Raw genomic sequence first — 21876 nt, 5'->3', positions numbered from 1 at the left:
TGCTGATTAGGGCTTGAGAATCTTGACACTAGAAACTTGACCAGAGAGGCAATAAAATTAAAAAGTAATTGATCTTATCAGAACTCTGCTTCACCATCCTCATTGCTGGGCTCAGGCGGGGGCTGCAAAAACGCCTTCTTCACGTTTCCCCCCATTTTTCTTTATTGTCGCCATGTGTCACACTGCTTTGGAGGTATCACGAGCAGTGAGCATCTAGGACCCTAAATAACTCCATTAAACACTCAAGCGCTTGGCGTTGCTCAGTCTTTCCCACACGTGGATTAGTAATAAAGCACAGGATACCTGATAAGTCCCAGTATTGCCTCTTTGTTTGTACTCAGCAGTGCATACACTTAGACTTAACTGTATTCAGCAGGGCTGAGTATATTTCCAGAATTTGTATTTGGGTGCTTTTAACCTGAAAAAACAGAGTTGGCAATATAACTGGTTTGACAGGATTGTAGAAAGTAGAGCTGGGGCCGGAAAAGCTTCACATGATTTCAAAGTAGTAAAATAAAATGTAACGTTTAAAATTTAAAACCAAAACAGGCTGGCCTCGCAAAAATACATACAGTGGTACCTCAGGTTAAGTACTTAATTCATTCCGGAGGTCCGTACTTAACCTGAAACTGTTCTTAACCTGAAGCACTTTAGCTAATGGGGCCTCCTGCTGCCGCCGCACCCCCAGAGCATGATTTCTGTTCTCATCCTGAAGCAAAGTTAACCTGAAGCACTATTTCTGGGTTAGCGGAGTCTGTAACCTGAAGCATATGTAACCTGAAGCATATGTAACCTGAGGTACCACTGTATAATTATTGTATTTGAACAATGTCCACCATTGTTCCCATATGCTTCCACCGACACAACAGGATTTCACCTTCCCTCTACTCCCATGGAAGGCCTGGCTCATGGTGTGTAAGAAAAAGGACCCAGAAGTGGAGACAGCAGGAAAAACCCTGGCCAGCTCCATCGCCCAAGTGTTCTTAGAAGTGAGTGAATTAAGGACCTGGCTTGGTTGTCATGCCAAAAATGGACAGTGGAATTGGCAAGCTGCTCAGACAAAAACCATATTAAACTGCAGTAAGGGAAAATTCCAGAACAGTCCAATCATGAGTTAACCCTTTGGTTTGCCAAGATTCGGATCAGTGTACCAACTATTCTGGAAAAAAATACACCAAAGAGCCAGGGACACTGGAACCTGGAGTTCAGCCTGGAGCCTGTGGCTGTCCCTCCAGAATGAAACCTCATGGAAATGCTTCAAAAAGTCTCCCCATACCTGCAAATCCTCCCACACATCCTGTGTGACTCATACATGGTGATGAGGCTTGGAGAGACCCTTTGTGATATCACAAAGCCACCTCAGAAAGACCCATCTGGTGGGCAGCAACTTGGCAAGTGAAAATGAAGTGCCCCACCATCTCCAGAAATCCCTCATCCACACCTGAAGCTCTGACAGTTTCTCAGGTGGGTGACTGCATCAGTTCAAGGCATCCTATTCAGCGCCTAGGTAGGCAACTCTTGTAAGAAGGCCCCTGGTCTCCTCCCCTGTCAGTTGCACCCCTGAATTCTCCTACATCCTTGTGAACTTCCTCATAAGGAGATAACATGTCCGGCTTCCACACTGACCCCTACATGTGGCTACATACCAGGTATCAGGGTGTGTTGCTTCCTCACTCTCCTAGCTGCAAACAGGGCTCTTATTCAGCAGCTATGTGCCAGCATTGGGATGCATTCCTAGCCCGACCTAGCAATGCCAAATCTTGAATGGGAAACATTCTGCATGCAACACATGTGCTCTGTCACTGAGCTACATCTTTCTCTCTCTCTTACTGCCCCCCAGATCATATTTCCCCACCCCCAAATGTTGTTCTTTTTCTTCCTGTTGTAGAATTCAGGCTGTTTTCCTTCAAAAGAATCAAAATAATATATTTCAAAATACTATGTGTAATGCTGCTGCCCCAAAGCATGTGGAGGAAAAAGTATAGGGAATAGGAAAACTTCTGAAATGCAGAAAACATTTGTTTACGTCTCTAAAGAAAACAGAGGGAAAGCAAACCAGCAAATAATATATACAACAAGTCTCATGGGTAAAATTTAAACTTAAGTCCATGCTTTAACAAATTAAGAGCTAAATAATTTGCCAGTATTATAGTCCAGGCACATGAAAGCACTTCTGGAAATGAGATATATCTGCGTTTTAACAATTATATTTCCTGCACAGACAAAAAGAGAGAGAGAGTGCACAATATATGGTTTTATTTTGATGAATGCTACTGTAAATTACTATTAACCCTTCAGGGCCCCAGGAAATGATGTGGTCATTTGTAGCTGAGTCTGCCTGCTTTCTGTCCTTATATCTGGGAAGCAACTGAAGGAGACTGATAAAATTCAGTTTTTCAATAAGAGAATGTCATCAGGGACATCTCTGTGAATAAAAAGAGAGACGCAAAGGTTACCTCGTGTACCCTTGTAGCACAGTACATAGTGCTACATTTGAAACTTTAATTTATTGGGGGGTGGGGGGAAGAATCAAGTGTGGTGGCCAAATGGTTAAATTTTGCTCAGTAATTTTTTCATTTTTGTTAGTCATGAATATATCCAACCATACAGAGGCCATCAAAATCTTGCCACTAGAGACTATAAAGTCTACTTACATAGGGTTCCTGGGATTTTTCATGTTCTTATGGAAAATATCTCTGAAATCCCTGAGCTGAAAATTTTGATCTCATTTGTGGATGTGAGCGATACTGAGAAAGGGTTGAAGAGTGAAGAGAACACTTTTCTCGCATAATTTCATTTGTCAGGAGAATCTTGACGCTGACATTGGAAGAGTGATTTAATTGATTTTAATCATACACCTGAGATTGAGAAATTGAGCCCTCTGTCCTGAAAAATAATTCTAGGCTTCCCTGAGAATGTCTAATTCGCAGCTAATAGTTTCTTTCTCCCCCGCTCCTTGAAGTTTTGTTATGAAGTTTAGGAATGCAGATGAAAGACTGACACAAAGAAATATTTACCACAGCCTCCAGATTAGCAAATCACTCTCACAGCTTCAGTGCATACATACATAATAGAGCTGGAGCAGTGTTTTGGACAGTAAACCCATTAACAATTTATGTTTTGCATATGGGAAATAGACAGCAATATGGTTTTCTGCATTGGGAATCATTCATAATGATTAATATCCTGGGATCAAGGGAGGCTAGTCAGGCGTTCATCAGGGCTGCAAACTGAAGTGGTCTAGTCAGGGCCAGCCCTACCAGTAGGGAGAGGAAGACGGCTGGTTGGGCTATCATGAAAAGGCACCAGATTTTTAATTTTCAATATTATTGTGATTACTATGATGGACAATAAATAATGGCAAGGAAGGTCATTGCGCTGTTTTGTGGAGTTTCACAGCTGCCCCGAATGCTTGGCTTCGGGGGTGGGTGGGGGCACAATTTGCTGCTACACTGTCTTGGTCCTGATAGAAGAAAAGAGGTATGAAGATTCAGCTCTGTCACTTTCATCCTGCTCAACTAAATGTTGTACCATTAAAGAATATGAACATGTCTAAACATATAAGTTTAAGCTGGATGACTTGCTGAATGGCAAAGAGCCAAAATATTTCACACCTGCCTGACAGGAAAATGACCTTCATGTACTATTATTAACTATGATTCAGGTGGGATTAAGGTCAGCAAGATTCCCCACCACCACCATTCAAGCCAAATGTTCTAATGATGGACGAGGAATAATTAGCATTGCTCTGGAAGATTCCCATACAGGTTTGTGATGTTAAACAAGATATTCAAAATACGCTTCTTTCCCTCCCATGGCCTAGCACATTTGCATCAAGGGTTCGAATAAGGAAAGCCCTCCACAATTCTATGATGTCATATTCCAGTATTGCTGAATGTTTTATAGCCTGCACATTTGGTAATAATGGGTGTTTTTTGGGGGGATGGATGGACCAAAAGTTCTATCCAGAACTTGTCTGAGGCCTGGGGCAGGAGTCTTGTTAGAATAAATTTATAAACTCAAACAAAAATCAGTCTGTCCCTGATGGGAGTCTTTGGCCAACTTAGCCCTCTGAGGCCTGGGACCTGACTTTATCATTTCCCTCTACATCTCAGTTTTTCTGCTCCCTCCTGTTCTCCAGAATCTCAGGCCCACTTGTCCTGTGCCTTGAACCCATGCCATCCCAAGGTTGAGAGAATGCTCTAGTGTGAGGATGCTGCATTCTGTAGTAATATCCCCCTTTGGGGCAAGGGGGTTGAGACAGTGGCTGTAGTGATGTGCATGATGTCCATTTTACAAAAACTCTATGAATGTCGCTATCATTTAGGAGAGATCATACCAGGCTGTGGGGACCAGTGCATGCTATGCAACAAGACCAGGGCTTCATTAGATATTAGCGCCATGGAAGAAATCTGGAATATGTGAAATGATAACAGAGAAAAGTGCCTTGTAGCAATTGCAGAGTGCCGTTCCTTCAAAAGCAGATTGCACACATCTGTGAGAATTTCTAGGGTAGGAGCTGAGAATCCAGGCAGGTTTGAAATCTGCTAGCTCTCATTTTAGAGATTAAGCATTGCATGAGATTAACTGCAATTTTGATTTTTTTCTAGTTAAAAATAATGTTAGAAGATGGAATCTACACACACACACTAAAATGTGCTGACTTTTAACACGAGCTAATCGATGCAACCATTGCAACAGATGTAAATTAGCTAGTGGCAGCATTATGGTGTATGCATCCATTCATACAAGTGGATCTAGGGCATGCAGATGTGACCAAGGTGCTTAAATTTCATGTGACTAGTAGTAGTCCTGTGAAATAATTTCCGTTTGTTGCTGTTTCGCATGCTCCTCTATTGCAAAGCAAGCAAGGCAGAGCTGAAAGGATTACACTGGTCAACAACAAATTTGTTGTATGTGTTTTTTCAGTTGATTTAGGATGAATCTGATGCGCTGAATCCAAAAATCACATTGGTTTTACTCAATCAGGTCAAGTTTTTGAGCTATGGCCGCATGTCGTTTTTTTACGTTTTTGTTCACATGTACGCTTGTGTGGAGCATTTTAGAAGAAGTTGGTGGGGGTAAAATGCCATGTCGAATAATTGTTTTGATTGGAAATGATTGTTTTAATGACAAGAAGTATTCAGGTCCGATAGTTCTGGGTGATTATGTCGAAAAGGGATCAGTTTGAAGTCATAAAACCTCGAAATCTTCCATAAATTGGTGCGGCAAAGCATAAAGTTGGGGGATCAAAACTAAGTTAATGGGGCAGAAACTATGCAGAACTTGTCAACAACATGCTGACTGCTTTCAGAAACCTGGGTTGCAACATGAGCGTCAAGATGCACTACCTATTTTCATATATGGACCGGTTTCCTGAGAACCTGGGTTCAATGAGTGACGAGCAGGGGGAGAGATTCCATCAGGACATGAAAGAGATGGAGACCAGGTATCAGGGTCGCTGGGACGCAGTCATGATGGCTGACTACTGTTGGACTCTGAAGAGAGACCTCCCTGCCACTGAGCATTCCAGGAGTTCCAAGAAACGGAAGCCCTGAAGTTTGAAACATAGTGAAGCAACATGCATTTTACGTGTACTTACCTTTATCAATGCCCACCATTCAGTTTACAGTAAACCTGACCTGATGGAGAGAAACGGATGCCATTTCCTGATTCAGCAGTGCAAAACTACCCTAAATCAGTTGTAGAAATCTAGACAACATTCAAAAAGTAAAAAATTGTTGCCCAGTGAATTATCCTGAAAGGCTTGCATGTATCAGGTCTACAATGAACATGTTCTGAGTCTTCCATCTGAGCATGCATTCAGTGACCGGCCCAGCATAGTTGCAGAATGGTCCTGTTTATAAGCAATGGTAAATCCTTGCCAGCACAAAGCTGTCCCATTCTTAATAGCTTTAGAGATGCAATGTGAGCCTTTAAGGGCATGGCTAGTGGTCATTCTCCCCTCTCCCCTCCGTGTTCTCATATGCTGCTCTACCCTCTTTATGGGCTTTCTGGCTTTTCTGAAGCAGCAACATGTGGGGTTGCAGCTGAATTGGTGGAGGCATTGGGACTCACATCAGAGATCACCAGTATGAGGTGATGAGGGTGCTATCTTAATTTAACAACCATAAACCACTGAGAAAACCCTTCTATAATATTTAGCAAATGTTATAAAGTTAGTTAGTAATTAGAATAACCCAGATGGCATTTCCTCTGAGTTTCCTCTTAAAGTACTTCGTTCTGGGGGGAAAGGTACCATCTATTTCACCACAGTCATCTGTATTTCATATTACAATCATTCATTTTTGCTAACTTGTTAAATCTAGCATCCTACAGTATGAAATGGAAGAAGAAAGAAACGCAATTTGGGTGTTTGACTGGGGAAAGGTCTTACGCACAGTGCACAAATTTGCACAGACTGATTGAACCCAAATGCTTGTATAATAATCAGACAATGTTTGTAGAGTGATTTGAAGGTGAAACATAGTGAGTGGAACATTATTCATTATTATTATTTTATTTTATTATAATATAAAGGGTCATTGTGCAAAGAAGCACAACAATCTTTATGATGCCCATTCATTTTGCTGACTTTTTTGTCATTATCCTCCTTTGGTGATTAAGTGTCATTTGTCTTATAATTTTAATGTTATCTTTAACACACATAATAAAGTTTACATAATTATAGCCTATTAATATAATTTGCATGCATGTTACCCGGAAGGCGAAGAAAATGTTTCATCACCAGGCATGTAATTTGCCTTCTTTAACTATTTTTTTTTATCATCTTCATCAATAAATTGGCAGCCTTAATAAATGAAGATAACCTCACTAAATTCTCTTTGGATTCTTTTCAAGGATTCTGAGACATAGAGAATGTGGCTATGAAATACAGTAGGTGTTAAAAAACTGTCTCTTCTGCATAAAGTTTAAAATTTTCATACTTTTGCCATTATAGAGTGTCAGCCAAAGCAAAAACAATGGCCACTTTTTTGGGGAGGGAGACACAGGACTTTCATTGCAAAGCTACTATAAGACTTTGACTTTTAAATAATGTACAGGCTGGACTCAGAGAAACAGGAATCAGCTTAAGGTTCAAAAGGTAGGTTCAAAATATTACACCATGTTTTGCAAAAGTGTTAATGTGTCCCTCCACCCCCTTCCCCTTTCTTGGTAAATGGCAAACGTTTACAACCCAACTAAAACAGTGCCAGGAGAAATCCTGTGTTTGCTCTTTGGAAGATATTCAATAAATTATAGTGAGCTGCAAATGTCATTGGATAGGGAATGGAAAGAGCTTTACCTTTAAGTCTTTAAGTAAAGACTTGCAGCTGGTGCAGCCGCTCAGTAATCCCTAATGATAAGCTCCTTTTAATGCGAGGGTGAGGCAGTTTTCACATGGATACTACTGCATTAACCTTACCCTAGGTATGGTGCAGGTGAAAAGCAGCCGTGTACTCAGCAGCTTTTCCTACCCCTGCTTTATTCCCCTAATGCATCTCAAGCCTCCTGTAAAAGATCCCCTTATACCAAGGCAAAAAGATTGCAGTTCAAGCCTATTATCAACAAAAACCTGCCAAAGGGGCTACATTGTCAGACTTTATGGTGGTACTAACTATTCTGTTGTTCTCAGGAGACCAAACTTAGACCATTAAATCCCCTTCATTTGTGATATCAGTGACCTGGACGGCAGACATAGGTCTTTTGATGTAAAAATGCTACTGCAGGAATCAATGGTACCATCTAGTTTCCCCTTAACGTATATCATAAAAGTGTAATGGTGCTCTTCCAAAGAAAAAGTGACACTCCTCTTGTATAATACAATTATACGAGGATGATGTTTTCCGGGGAGTTTATTTGATATTATGATGTGCAGAGCCTTTGCCCATTAAAATAAACTATGAAGCTGACTTCACTCTATTACTTTCAGTAGGCTAAGTGTATTGTCTCTAGTAGAGTATAGATAATTTTCATGCAACAGGGAGCTATTTCCATATCCCCTTCATGTAACAGATGAGCTTATAAATAGGCTTGGATTTACTCAAAAACCAACAAATGCACTGTCTACAGACACATTTAAGACAAAGGCTGTTTTCCAAATGGTCTTCTTTGATATGGAGGTTCCCATGAAATGCTTAGTTGAGTTGACGGATTCCCACTATTTATAGTAAATGTGCCACATATTGAAAAATTGCATTGCTTTTTTTTCCTCCCTGGAAGATTGCCCCCCCCCTGCCACACACACATCATTTCTATCAGAAGACCCTTCATATGTACCCAGAAATCCTCAGAGCTAAAGCTATTAGGAAACAACACACAGTGATAGCTCACTAGCAAACAGCGAACAGGTTTACAATTAATGAAATTGCTGGAACAGAATAAACAGAAGAGGTAACTATGGTTGCACATTCATGGTTTAGCACAGACAACAACAACTCTGCTTGGATGATGCATTCTGCAATGATAACCTCCTGAAGCAAAACATTATATATAAAAAAAAACACACCCCAGCACCACCACCACAGTAACAACAAAATGAAAAATGATGCGATGGTCTGATGTTCCAGTGTTTGCCAGAGGCTCATGCATTCAGACTAAAACACTTAGAGGGGAAAGTGTGAAAACTAGTTTTATTGCTCTCCTATGCAGGGTTTAGAGAGTAATTTTTAAATGGTTCCATTTTATACTGTAGGGGCAAAATTAAAGCAGTCATAAGTCTCATTGCAGTCTTCATTTTCTCCTTTGCTCCCTTCATGCAAGTAACTTGAGACTTCTGAATCCATTAGGGAGGGCAATACCTACAGCAACATTCACCTCTCTAGAGGGGAGGGATGTATATTTTTCTTTGCCAGCTTTTCCCTTTCTCTCTCTTCTAGTTCAAGACCCATCTGTAATAGTGGCAATAGCTTTTAGCCTATTACTGGTAAGGCTCAGGTTATTCATGGGATGAGCCATAATACAGTGAGCCATAGGGTGAGGTGGAAGACTTTTGGCTTATCGGTGTGAAACACAATAGCCCAAAAGGGAAATCACAGCCCTTGGCTTCAATACTTTTTCTAGGCATCCACCTCTTTTGCATGGTTTGGAAACAGAATAATAATAATAATAATAATAATAATAATAATAATTTATTATTTATACCCCGCCCATCTGGCTGGGCCTCCCCAGCAACTCTGGGCGGCTTCCAAAAGAATATTAAAATACTATGATACATCAAACATTAAAAGCATCCCTAAACAGGGCTGCCTTCAGATGTCTTCTAAAAGTCTGGTAGTTGTTGGTCTCTTTGACATCTGGTGGGAGGGCATTCCACAGGGAGGGCGCCACTACCGAGAAGGCCCTCTGCCTGGTTCCCTGTAACTTGACTTCTCACAGTGAGGGAACCACCAGAAGGCCCTCGGTGCTGGACCTCAGTGTCCGGGTAGAACGATGGGGGTGGAGACGCTCCTTCAGGTATACTGGACCGAGGCCGTTTAGGGCTTTAAAGGTCAGCACCAACACTTTGAATTGTGCTCGGAAACATACTGGGAGCCAATGTAGGTCTTTCAAGACCGGTGTTATATGGTCTCGGCGGCCGCTCCCAGTCACCAGTCTAGCTGCCGCATTCTGGATTAGTTGTAGTTTCCGGGTCACCTTCAAAGGTAGCCCCACGTAGAGTGCATTGCAGTAGTCCAAGCGGGAGATAACCAGAGCATGCACCACTCTGGCGAGGCAGTCCACAGGCAGATAGGGTCTCAGCCTGCGTACCAGATGGAGAATCCCATCTCTTTTTAGCCATGTGACCTATTTGTACATTTGCACATCCAGTGCAGCTGATTCATACATGGTACTCAGTTTCTGCACATGGAGTTGGAATGCACCAGCTATATCATAGCAGCTGCAGCTGCACATAACACTAAGCCATAGTTTGTGTAACAAACAATGAGTTGTCTCATAGACAAGGCTTGTTTCTCCAAAGCTTGATTTCTTTTCCAGTTGCTCTTGCCTTGTGCTTCTGTAGCTTAAAATGAACATAAGTGGTGGAATGGCCAAACAAACCATGGGTTAAGCAAGACTGTTGGGTTCAGACATAATGCTGAGCCATTACTAAAACAAGCCATAATTCATAAATCAACACTAAACCATGACTTCAAATTGTGATTTATGCTCCCCCCCCCCAAAAAAAAAATCACATTCTGCAGGGCATGGTTCACTCATTCAAACTAACAATAGTTAGGATAAACAAACCGTGACCTAGCATTATGTGTGAACCAGGCAACTGTGTATTTCAAATTCCTCAGGGAATACTTATTGGGCTGTATGATTTTCTAAATGTGAAAATGACCCTTGGCTTCTGTGCCTCCTGTTCTTCCCAATGGCTTCCAGTTTCCTAAATCCCCATAACTTATTTTTAGGTAAATCATCCCTGTGTGCTCCAGCTATCCCTTTAGCACCATATCATTTATCTCCAAGTTATAAAGAAATTAAATCCTAAAACAAAAAACAAAAAACAAAACAAAAACCCTTGATATTTGCAGCTGGAATACATTAACTATACAAAGCACAATTCTACAGATTGTGTAACTGGATAATCAGACCACCAAATTTTCATTTCCTGGTTGCTTAATGTCATTTTTTTAAAAAAAATGTACAGCAATAAAAAATGCAAGCTTTCTTAGAGTGACAAAAAGGGATTATTCCAAGTTAAAATATTAGAAAACCATACATTGGAGGCAACCTGTGCCAGATTTCAAAGCAGCATGTTCACTTGTTCCTTCAACCTTGGTATTATTGTTTCTAATAATGGCCCAAAGGTTGTGGCCACTGTACCATCAAGAATAGGAAAATTTGTTCAGTTGGCATGTTTTGCAGTCTCTTAAACTGATTGTTCATGATTTCTTAGGTAAACACTAGGCTATAAAAAGCACAAGCTCTGAAGAAGCAAAGTGCCATGTATTATTATTATTTAACCATAAGAAATCAAAGCCTCTGGCCACTTCACTTCCTTTACAGCTCATAACACCTTCTACAGAAGTTTCAGAAGCTAAAAGACTGACTCCACACCAGATCAGACCAGAGATACAGTAAAATAAGTCAAGGAAAATTCCCACCTATATATGGCTGAATGACTCCTTGAGCAATAAAATGTCATTAGTGACTATAAAATGCTACAGGGGGATGATGGAGGGCACTCTGAATTTGGCTTTCTACCAGTAAAGTCAGTACTGAGAACTCATGTGCCAATTTGCAGTCCCGCTGACTCTCTTTCTATAGCTATTTCATTTCTCAGTCATTGCCATAGTAATTTGATGCTCAATTTTTCCCCTTCCTGCATCAGTGCCACATATTTCACCTTGATACAATGATGACTGTTCCCCCTTCTCGTCCTTTTGTTAGCCTCTACTACTGTTTAACACGAGGGATTGCTGGCTTAGAGAAAACTTAAAAAGGGATGGAACCCTCAAAGGAACCTTACGTTGCAATAACCCTCATCGTCATAGCAATGAAAAAGCTACCATTGACAGAAGTGGAGCGAAATTGTCCTCACAATGGTATGCACAGCAACTTATACATCTCTTTCCACCTCTTCTATTATCCTGTTAATTTTTGTTTCTAAAGTTTTTCACCATTTTATTAATGAGTCATGGTTCACCTAATGAACGAGTTGTAAGGCTTATGGAAAGAACTTCCCAGATTCAAAACTATGATCTTCCCAAATTCAGGTAACTTATGCCGATAGCATTAGAGGATAATATGAGGAGCACAACAAATAATGACTTTGACCTTCTGCCTTGCAGCATCCGTCTTCGTGCCATAAACTGTGTTTCTCCTCTACCAGTTTGAAACAAGCATGCAGAGACAATTAGTAACACTGCTGTTCCTGAAATTAGGCAGTAATGGAAATAATGGCTGAGTACTGTGATTCTAGGAAAATACAAAATATTACTTTGAACATTCTGACAATATAACAACAACAACAACAACAACAACAACAACAACAACAACAACAATTTATTATTCTACCCCGCCCATCTGGCTGGGTTTCCCCAGCCACTCTGGGTGGCTTCCAACAAAAGATTAAAAATACATTAAAACATCAGTCATTAAAAACTTCCCTAAACAGGGCTGCCTTCAGATGACTTCTAAAGGTCAGATAGTTGTTTATTTCTTTGATATTTGAAGGGAGGGCATTCCACAGGGCAGACACCACTACTGAGAAGGCCCTCTGCTAAAATCCTTAGTGTTTCGGCTGAACCTGTCACATAACCATCAAGGAAATGTCTGATATTTTCATGCTGTATTAATGATCATTGGTGTTCTCACAGTATTTTAGAGTTTTAACATATTTGGCAGCACAATGTCCTGTGCAATACAAAGCAATTGTGCCATAGACTTCGCCGCTTAGAAATTCTGAACATTCAGCAGTACATAAATTTCTGAATTAAAATTGGTGAAATGGTCATGCTAAACATCCCCAACAGTATGTACTTCAGAGTGCTGTGAAAGTTCAATCAAATGCTCACGCAAAACCATTTGCTTCAGTTTCTTAAATTCTACACATGCACAAAATATGGATGCACAGGGAATCCCTCTGCATATTACTGGATCTGCCAAACGTGTTGTTGACTCCAAAATTCTAGAGGAAATCAATTTCGAAGTGCCAGACTAACCAGGAACAGTTTTCTCAGAGGGAATTCAAAGCAATACTAGAGGCAGTCTCATATACATATTCTTACACAAAGAGCTAAGATGGAAGTATCTTGTCATTGTGATCCTTATGGTGGTCAACATGCCAATGCTATAGTTTCTTGCAACTGAGCAGTGTAGTGGAGTCACTGATTTTGTTCTTATTGTATAGTATACTAAGCACCATAATCAATCCAGCCCTAGCAAGGGGCATAAACTCATATTTCTAGTCCTGGGGATTTAAAAAGTGCTTCCGCTTCTTCTTCTTGTTTTAAAAAAGAAATCTATGCATTCCAACAAAGGAGACCATGTTGACTTAGTTCTTCATTGTTTTCTTGTCAGAATCTGTTTTCCTCAATTAATGGCTCAAAATGCTTCTGATCTTAAAATGTGGATAAATTTATGCCAACCCTGTCTGCTCTTTTACAGGCAATTTGACAGCTCTGGTTCTTGCCAGCGTTCTATTTTTCTCTGCTATCTTATTCCTTCCAAATGCTATCTGGCAGTATGTTACTAAGAAATTAGCCTGCCTCCCTACCTCCGATTGCCCAGATGGACATCTTAGAAAGCTAGAGAAAAGCAACTTGACAACTGGAAACCAGCCAGTTCTCAGGAAAGATGCATTGCATTGAGCATAAGGGACCAAAATGTTAAAGAATTAAAGTAACAGAAGGTGTCAATGCTGAAAGAGTACTGATTAACAAGGTGGCGAGTTCAAGGGGAACTATTAGTATTTTACACATTTAGTATGTTACATACTAAAGCCTCTCATGCGCTCCACTAGCAGTAAGATGCATTAGACTCAGAAGAGAATGGGAAGTAGGAGCAACAGCACCAGTGGCACTGGTTATTTCTCCCAAAATCAGCAATAAATTGCTCACTTTCCAATTACATATTTGAATTTGGACTGATGGCTTTTCAGCAATATAATGGTAGGCAAGGTTTGGGGTTTGTTTTTTAAAGAGGTAGTGCACTCAGTATTCTCAATCTGTTTTTTGGGTTCAACCCCTAAAATTCTGTGTTGCTGATCCCTTGAAAGCCCACACAAGCTAGCCTGCATAATGGTTGACTACAGAACAGGTTGAAATCTAGCCCTCCTAGCTCCAACAATCAACTCACAATATCAACTCACAAAACACAAGAGTCAGTGCAAAAGTAGGTACAGACCAATTATTTGAGGTGTTTGTACTAAGAATTGGAACCACAATTTCCTGGGTGCTCAAGAGGAAAAGTGCATCTATCTCAGCATCACAGAAGCTATTGAGCTGCTCCTGTGTGGCACACCTGTATCAAAAGTTGCTTTGGAGGGTGTTGGGCACAGGGCTTCCAATGTTCCTCTGCAAATGAGACTGCTAAGGTTCTTCCACTTCTCTTATATTTTCTCTTCTACTTGCTGTGGTCAGCATAACTCTAGTTTTGCTCAAGAGTAGGAAAGGGAAGATGCATCAGCTCACCTCTCTACCCCTCCACCTCCTGCTAAGCAGCAGTGACCCAAATCACTAGAGGTTAGCTGTGCAGCAGTGGCTTAGCCCACCATTTACTACTGGGAACAGTCACAACCTTGTGTGGTGCCTCGGAACGTCTAAAGTTATATAAACACATCCCTGCCGCAGCACTTGGCAGCCCCTATCTACAAGAGAGCCAGTCATCAGAACAAACCATTTCTGGTACTGGTGCTCTGGCAAAACAAACCTCTTTTTGCAACCCTGCATCTCAAACAGTCTCTTAGGGTTGGACTCTCTTTCCCATTAACTTCAGTGCAATGAAAATAGTTTGTTTTTAAATGCACTTTGATGTACAGAAGTCATGCTATGTTGGGTATGGTGAAATAAATTCTGCATTGCTCAATTACATCCCTCACACCCCAAATAAACCTATGTGTGAATATGACTCCATTTGCCCTGAGTGAACGTCACAATTACCACTAACGCAGAAGAGTGCGCAACTAGCCTTAAATTTATTTCATCTCAGATATACACAGTAACTTAGATTGCCATTAACAGGGACAGACCATCCCACCCTAATCCAAAGATTTTTTTTATAGATTGTGTCAACAATCCCAGAACTGTTGAGTCCCTTGGGAGTGAGTAACAATACACAATGCTCCAACACCTGAGCACTGTGCATTAGTGCATAGTGTGAAATAATAATAATTTTCAATAATTTTCAATAATTTTCAATAATTTTTAATAATAATAATAATAATAATAATAATAATAATAATAATAATAATAATTTATTATTTATACCCTGCCCATCTGGCTGGGCCTCCCCAGCCACTCTGGGCGGCTTCCATAGAAACCAAAAATACAGTAAACACGAAACATGGGCTATGAATTCCAGTGCTAAGATCTGGGGGTGACATAAGCTGAGACTCAGAACAAAAATCCATCTAAATTGTTCTGAATTTAAACACTGGTTTTCATCCTTTTGGGACAATTTATGCTTTAGGCAGAGCTTTTCTACAAGGCTTCATGCTGCATGTGTGCATATTATACCTCCAAATTGCCTCCAAGCTGACAATCTTTTCTGGTGCAATCTTTTCTGCTGCCGAAGATCTACCTAGCCAAATTAAAAATAATCCCTAAAGAAAAAGAAAAGGAGGGGGACTTTCAACATGGCCTATTGTGAGGCACCTTTGACCTTGCAGAAAATATTCAAATCTTTAAGCAAGACTGCCAGTGGTAGCTCAAGCCCTGTACAAACACCCTGCATCTTGAATGATAAATATGCTATGTTTACCCTGTGATTACTGTATAGTATTTTATGTTCTTGCTAATTTATTTGGAACTCTTAACCTGTTAGGTTATAAATTCAGCAGCATTTGATAATGAACCATGTTGAAATAAATCAGCATCTGGGGAGGGGGGGGGTGCAGCAGAATATCCTAAGGAACTCTGCAAAAGAAAAAGAAAAATCACTTCATAGATCTCAGTGTATGAAAAGGTATGACAGCCAAGACAGACAGACATATTAACCTTTTATAAATCCTTGGCATCTAATCCCTGTAAGTATTACTTCATACAATTCTTCCATAAAAGAGGCATATATAACATTAAAGCTCCATATCACTAGTAGCTTTATTACTGAAAGCCAACACTTATAGACAGCCTGAGAAGTCTGGGAGGCAGAGAAGACACATCTATGCTCGTATGTGTATTAGATGGATTTCCTTTGGTATGGATCATGTTATTTAGATTGCATATCTCCAATTCTGTTTGGAAGCAAATCTGGTGTGTGTGTGTTTGCCTCTGTTTCACAGGGCATCTGGACAGACCTTAGTGGAACATGGGTCTCTATTAAGCTGCTGTTCAGTAGTTTGGTGGTATTCAGACAATATTGAAACATTCCCAAATGAACTTTGCAGTGAGACATTTTCATTCGCTGCCTCCCTTCTCATGCATATTAACAAATGGTATGCAAGGCCTCATTTAATTCACTGATTTTACATTCGGATCACTTTCTCTTTTACAGCTATTTTTACCGGGCTTCATTAATCTTTGTTGAATACAATGGCATACATCTTTAATGCGGCCGCTGTCAAGTCATATTTCAGTAAGAGCTGCAAACTGAATGACAGCAAGCAATATTAATAAATTTAACATAGACTATATCAATTTTTAACAGAATGAATGTGGAAGCTAAATGTATTATTTTTCGTTTAAATCATAGGGTTTATCGCCAGTTAAGTAGCAGCGATTTCAGGAAACTTGTGACGTGCCATACAAATAGATTTACATCTCATTAATAAGTAAATTAGGCAAATGCCTTTCAAGTTCAGACAAGTACATAAGTGTAATCTCCATATTAAAGGAGTAGTCTTTGATAAACCACGGAGGAATTGCAGCAGCCAACTATGTGACATGTTGCCAGAGCCTGAACTCTTCCACATTCCCACCTTTAATTATACTGGTTCATTACTAAAGAGATAAGTGTCTCTCCAGTTAAGATTCTATAAATGAACACCATGAGGGCACCTCCCAAATCATTTTTGAAGAAACCATGAAAAGGTGATAACGGTTATGAAGGGGGGGGGGGAGGACGACGAATTATCACCTGCTCTCTTTCTTCCTTCTCTGTAATAACATTAAAACATTAAGATGAATTCTTTTCTTTAAAAAAAAAAATCTCAAAAAGGAATTGTCCATTCAGTAGCCTATTTTGTTTAAGATTGGAAAAGGTTGCAGAAAGGGGGGTGGGGGTGGCGTGAGAAGAAAACATTTGCGATTAAAAAAGAAAAGAAAAGAAAATTCTTCCATAAATCCCAACAGAGATAATTTGCTGCAAAATTTAAACCCAGTGAGAACTTGTCTGTCTGTGTTAAATAAAAAAAAGTTACGGTTGGTAGGAGACATGTTTTTGCAGTAGCTTTAGCGATTATAGGAAATTACATGCAAAGCCAGAGTTCTGATCCTAAGTTAATTTATAATTGGAAAAAACTTATTAATTAGCTATGCCATTCTAATTAAGAATTAGAATTAGAGGAGTGTGTGTTAAAAAGCCAGTCAATACCCAACTGTCAGTATATTTTTTTTATTAAAAAAACTCCTTCCGACAGCTCTCAGTCCACTTTCCCCCCTTATTTTTTATATTCATATATATATATATATATATATATATATATATATATATATATGCTAGTGGGAACTATCTTTTCTAGAATATAGATAGCCAAAGAAATATGGTTAACAGGGATATATATTTAACTCACAATGTACACCATTTCAAACATGGAGTGCATACTTTTGACATTCAGAGCTTAGTTTGCATCTTTAACAAGGGCACATAAGGTCCTTTTGTGAATGTACAGGGAGGCTCCCAAATATGATCAGTACTGAACACACCAGACACCTTCCGAGAGGCATTTATTTCATGCATATGCAGAATATACAAAGATATGTAAGCACCGAGACAAAGGGGGATGATTCTACTCTTGCTGCCTCAGATGGGGCAGGGTTAGATTGGTGTGCATCAATAGTTGTACTGTATGCATATCAGCAGTGCACAGTGATGTGTACTGAAAGGCAGATGTGGAAAATTTCCCCCCTTTTTAATCCCCTCCTCCCTGATAAAAAAAACCCTCTTCCTATAAGCTGGCCGCAATGCTCCCTTAAAAACGCCATTGTGTCTCCTGATACTTACTTTCACAGTGCTAGAATATTTGAAAGGAAATTAAACATTAAAGTAGATAAGTTACACACACACACACACACACACACACACACACACACACACACTGCTATGCAGTTTGTGTAAGGAAAACATACCCCATTTTGAGACATATGCTTTAATCCGAAACATACTGTTTTCTTAAATGAGAGAGAGAAATCAGTCGGGACTCATTTTTCATATTAAATATCATTATGTTAAAAATAATTGTTAAAAAGATAAGCAGAACTCTAAAAAGAAATCTTGACAAGCTATTCCTTCCCACCCCCTCCTCAACCAAGTACTTTTTAGAAATTCACACCTACATATTACTCACTTTGAGTTTATTTTCAGGGTAATTCACACATAACAAGAAACCCTGGTTTGGCATGATGTGAACAGCTGTTCTGTCTGTCCAGCTGCCTGTCTATCTTTCTTGTTTGTTTCATTGCATCTATATCTCACCTTTACTCTAAGGTGGTTTGTATGGCTTTTCCCTGCCCCAATTCATCCTCACAACAACTCTGTAAGGTAGCTTATGCTAAGAGGTAATGATTGGCCCAAGGCCACCTAGTGAGTTTCATGGCAAAGGGGCAATTAGAACCCTAATCTCCCAGGTGCTAGGCCACCACTGTAACCACTATACCACACTGGCATGATATCATGTGTTGCAGAAGAAAAATAGGAAAAAACATATTTAAATAGCCCACAACTAATTTAATTAATAGTTTTTTAAAAAATGCTTCCAGTTACCCCAATCATTAAAACATAGTAACAACCCCCCCCCCAAAAAAAAAATTTGACAAAAGAACAATTGCTATTTGGCATCTAAGTAGGCAAACCAGTGTCTGCCTACAGTCACAGGTTAAGTCAGGTATCAGTGCTGCTTCAGATTACATCTGTACTTAATTAGTGTGTGGCATAGCTAAGTGAAATGCTGATTCAGACTGCTGTTGTCCTATATGCTCAACATGTGAATGAATGGCCCCTACCCCTGTCTTCTGTCTGGAGAGTGAAGGATCAGAAGCAAACTTTCCCCTTCATTCTGCTCTCTTTCCATCAACAACTGCATGGTGGTATTTGAATACATGCATCCCAACTCAAAGTGCTCCAGAGCTACATTGTGCACATGAGATTGAGTGCAAACGTAGGTGGGCTTTCTTATTCACTTCATCACTGAATACATCATTGTTGCATGTGCAAAGCCTGTTGCTAAAGTTCAAGTGCATTAGACAATCTTTACTTGTGTCAGAAGTATGTGTGCATAGCATAATCCCTGTGTGTACACTGAGGACTCGGATTAAATTCTGGGATTTTAGGGGCAGGGCGTTATAGCCATTTCTGCAAATCTTTAATGAAATAATAATTACATGTCAAAAAAATGCAGATAGATACTGGTTCTTCCTAGGAAGATAAACAGATCTAGTCACATTGCATTCAGTTAAAGGGCTTGGAAGTTTTCAGAAGCAATTGCCCAAACTGATGTGATCTCATAGAATGTGCACAAACATCTCAACTGCTTAAAGAATCAACAAGGCCAGTATTTTTCTGCAAGGGAACAGAGAGACCAGTTTGTCTGAGATTAAAACTTTACATAAATTGTAGGGAGAAGAGGAGCTATTGGAGAGGTTGGGGTTAGCAATTTAAACCAGGAGGTAGAGAAACTATCACTGCAGAATCTATAAATAAGGTCTCTGGTCGCTGAAAGAACAGACAGGAAAAGCAGCAAATGTGAAAACGGGAACCTAAGAGAAGGAAAAAATGGAAGAGGAGGAGAGCTGAAGAAAATAACATAGAAGGCAGAAAACTGAGAAAATCAAGTTGGGCAAGCAATGGAATGGGGAATATATTTATTATGGCTGGAAAACAGTTCAAGAGGCTAGCTGAAAGTGTCATGAGAGAATAAGAGGGGGATTGGGAAAGAGGGATTTGAGAAACTGTGCTGATAGTGGTAAAGAATGGAGTGAGCTGGAAGAAATTGGGAAAGTGGCAAAGCCTTATTTATTGCCATGGATGTGAAGTATTGGCAGGAAGGGAAAGAATTCTGGAAACTAGGGTACAGTGAGACCAGAGTAACAGGTCCATATCATTTTCAGAAATACACGAACATACATACAATGATACATTAACTCTAAGACAGCAGCAAGGGCCAAGGCAGAGTTTGATTTAAACTAACTAGACAATTATTTTATTGCAAGCTTCTACTATATGTAATACAATTCAATATGAAACACTTCTTGCCTTGCAGAACCTTCTTATACTGATGGTGCAACTAACTCATGCAATTGGTCCTCCTAGTGCTATTGATCCGGTGAAGGCAACTGACGAAAGAGGAAGGTTGGGGGTAGTGATGGGAGAATCAGTCAGTTGCATTTTCTCTCCATTTCTCATTTTTCCAATCTTAAATTCAGTTGGATTTTTTTTTATATCAAAAAGTCCTCATGAAAATCGATCAGGATTTTAGAGAGAAATTCTCATTATATATGTCTGTATGCAATTTTGCCAAATATACACATGTAATGCATTTTTGTATGCTATTTATGCACACTTTGACCCAGTATATACACTTTTGTAGACATTTCTTGGCTGGAGAACTGCATTGCTAAATTTGGAGAAGTGCAGATTTTGAAGAATGGGTGTGTTTCAGGTCATGTATTGTTTTGGGAAGTGTGAACATTAAATGCAAACGGAATGAAATTTATCTCCCATCCCTAGTTGGAGGACCTCCCAGAACCAATTTTCATTGGTTAACAGATGTCTTTGGCTGGATCAAAAAACCTTCAGTTTGTGCAAGGGCACCAGTTGGATATAGCTGGAGGAGTGGAGTCACAGCCCAGGAATGCCCCAAAGATTTCAAAATACATTCTGATACATCTTTCACTGATCAAAACTTTTTTGTGGCTGCAGTATCTAACACCTATGTTCTATGAATTTTGCAGAAATATAGTAAGTACAGTGGTACCTCGAGTTACAAACGCCTCAGGTTACAAACACTTCAGGTTACAAACTCCACTAAACTGGAAGAGTTACCTCGGGTTGAGAACTTTGCCCCAGGATGAGAACGGAAATCGTGTGCTGGCGGCGCAGCGGCAGCAAAAGACCCCATTAGCGAAAGCACGCCTCTACTTAAGAACAGTTTAAGGTTAAGAACGGACCTCCAGAATGAATTAAGCTCATAACTAGAGGTACCACTGTACATGGTTACATCTCTGAAATCCTAATAGCCACAAGCAGGAAGTACTTGATTGCCCTGTGCAGTTCCTAAACTAGGCTCAGGACAAGATATGCTGCACAGAGGACGAAGGAACAGTTACTTAAACACATCCATTTTCATGAGGTCAGTGGTGAAAGCAAGGCAAATCAGGCCGGAGTTGGCTCAGTTGAGTATGATACAGGAGCCACAGTCATAGTTCAGCTTCCTGATCTTGATATAAACTAGGAAAACTAAAGGAACAATCCCACCCTCACAAGGATTTAGTGCTGATAGGTCCTAGGCATATGAGATGGTTATGTAATAGGACAAAGGACTAGAGACCAACACCCAAAAAATCATCATCAATCTTTTCTGACTCAGGATAAACTCATGTTTCACTTTTTAAAACTTTTTGTGCCTGAGTTGAAATACTAAAATGGCAGGCAGCTCTCTCAGTGCTACAGTTGCTATGAATTAGCTTCTCCATGGCAATCCTCACTTCCTACAATAAGATTGTCCAGTAGAACTCACCATGTGAATAGAAAGGACTATGTCATGTCTGCTTATGTGGTCACTAGATTCTACAAGGGGGGCAGGGAGATATTTGTAACACTTAGACCATCGTCTTAGTTGCCGATATGATAATATTGCCAATAATAATAATAATAATAATAATAATAATGCAACACTCACAAATGCACACCTCTACATATTTTTAAAAGACTGGAATGTTAACATAAGGTGAAGAGCAGATGCAGTCCCAGTATTATCTATGCCAGTTTTTGCAAGATGTTCAGTATGTCCTTCAAAGATCATCAGTAACACCATTCACCAATGTTAATTAATTATATCCTTTCATTAAAAAG

At 39.9% G+C, this 21876-nt stretch overlaps 1 protein-coding gene and 1 long non-coding RNA gene across 6 annotated transcripts in view; one reads left to right on the top strand and one right to left on the bottom strand.

Moving 5' to 3' along the window:
- The window catches only part of LOC309342613 (uncharacterized protein), a 96084-nt gene that overhangs the window by 49851 nt on the left and 24357 nt on the right, over nucleotides 1-21876 (bottom strand). The window contains exon 3 of one of the 4 annotated variants that reach the window (XR_014156908.1): nucleotides 2304-2425. The exons of the other annotated variants lie outside the window; for them this stretch is intronic. The gene's annotated coding sequence lies outside the window, so the exon portion shown is untranslated. Of the gene's footprint in view, nucleotides 1-2303; nucleotides 2426-21876 lie in introns of those variants that run through there. 4 annotated transcript variants of the gene reach the window in all.
- LOC309342626 lies at nucleotides 1373-21634 on the top strand. Of its 2 annotated transcripts, none has more exons than XR_014156929.1 (3): nucleotides 1373-1464; nucleotides 3665-3767; nucleotides 20572-21634. It is a non-coding gene; the product is annotated as an uncharacterized lncRNA (long non-coding RNA). The 2 variants fall into 2 exon arrangements; XR_014156930.1 differs by having other exon boundaries at nucleotides 1376-1507.

The sequence above is a fragment of the Podarcis erhardii genome (assembly GCF_964252035.2).
Source record: "Podarcis erhardii genome assembly, chromosome: 5".
Classification (NCBI taxonomy): domain Eukaryota; kingdom Metazoa; phylum Chordata; class Lepidosauria; order Squamata; family Lacertidae; genus Podarcis; species Podarcis erhardii.
The sequence above is the reverse complement of the archived record's forward strand: the minus strand, read 5'-3'. Positions and strand labels throughout refer to the sequence as shown.